The sequence below is a fragment of the Octopus bimaculoides genome, chromosome 14 (genome assembly GCF_001194135.2).
Source record: "Octopus bimaculoides isolate UCB-OBI-ISO-001 chromosome 14, ASM119413v2, whole genome shotgun sequence".
In the NCBI taxonomy this organism is placed as follows: domain Eukaryota; kingdom Metazoa; phylum Mollusca; class Cephalopoda; order Octopoda; family Octopodidae; genus Octopus; species Octopus bimaculoides.
The window spans coordinates 32,927,310-32,928,698 of NC_068994.1; positions in this window are offsets into that span (position 1 = coordinate 32,927,310).

Here is a 1,389-nt window from a genome sequence, read left to right on the forward strand (position 1 = left end):
GATGTAATCGACTTACTCCCTTCCCCCAAACCGCTAGCCTTGTGCCAAAAATTAAAAAAAAATTGCTATTATAATTGTTATGAAGGCAAGCTGGCAGAATCGTTAACACTTCCGACAAAATGCTTAACAACCAGTATTTCTTCCAGCCCTTTGCGTTCTGAGTTTAAATCCCGCCGAGGCCACCTTTACTTATCATTCCGGGTTGGGGTTGGGGGCGAATAAATAAAGTACTAGTCAAGTACTGTGGTCAGTGTAATCGGTTTACTCGCTCTCCCCTCAAAATTGCAGTCATGAACCCTGCGGCAACGAACCGGGGTCGCGTTCAGAGGAAATGTTATGATCTCGCCATGGAAACTGGGTATCTGGCTTTTTGAGTTCTAGGGCTTGTAAATTAACTAGAGTCCTCAGGGACCACTTCCAAAGGGTTCTATCAGGAGAAACCGTCATTAGACTTTCTGGTTGGGTTCCCAAGCATGACAAACCGAGTCTATGGACATTATCCAACTATCACGTTTTTGTTCTACCCCTAGGTCTCCTGCCGGTTGATTCGGCTTGAAGAATCCGTCTTGCAATTCTTTCCTACAATATTCTAACTAATCCCATGTCCGCAGTACCTGAGCTGGGACCTTTTAATGTAGAAAAGTAGCGGGCTCGACACAGAGAAACTCCCTGATCTCTGAGTTACACACTCTATCGAGTAATGTTACTCCAGAGACTTTCGGCAAACCCCATTTCGGCCACGGGTATTGGCGACCGTACTCTTTTGGTCATTACACAACATTCCTCAAAACCGAATCGAAGATAAATAGTTTGGCTTTTGTTTTCCTTTTTGTCAACCACTCCTCTGGAGCCGGCGCATGACTGTGTCGGCAACGGTAATTCTAGCTCCCAATTCAGCCTTCTGTCTTCCATCACTCGTGGATATGACCCCCGAGATTCTTAAACTTCTCTTCTTGTCTCAGTGATGTTCCACTAACATGCGTGTTAGGGGAACAAATATAATTTAACAATAGTTAATTAGCAACGAAACTATTGTAATTTAACAACTGTGAAATAGTAACGCAAGAAATATACTTTGACAATAGCAAAATAGCAACACAAGAAAAAGAAAATGTAATTTAACTTGAATAACACGATAACAATATAGCCTCCAATAAGGCAAAACAGGGCCACAGCACATTTAATAAACCGCCAGCATAAGGCAAATTGTAAGTAAACAAATACAGTTTCTCAACAGCAATAGCAACATGACAACTAGTTTAAAATAACGTCAACAGTGGCAAAATAGCAACAGGTTACACAACAACAACAGCAGTGGCAACAACACCAACAGCAACTACAACAACAATCACTGCAAAAAAATAACAAAAAAGCAGGAATAGCACAAAA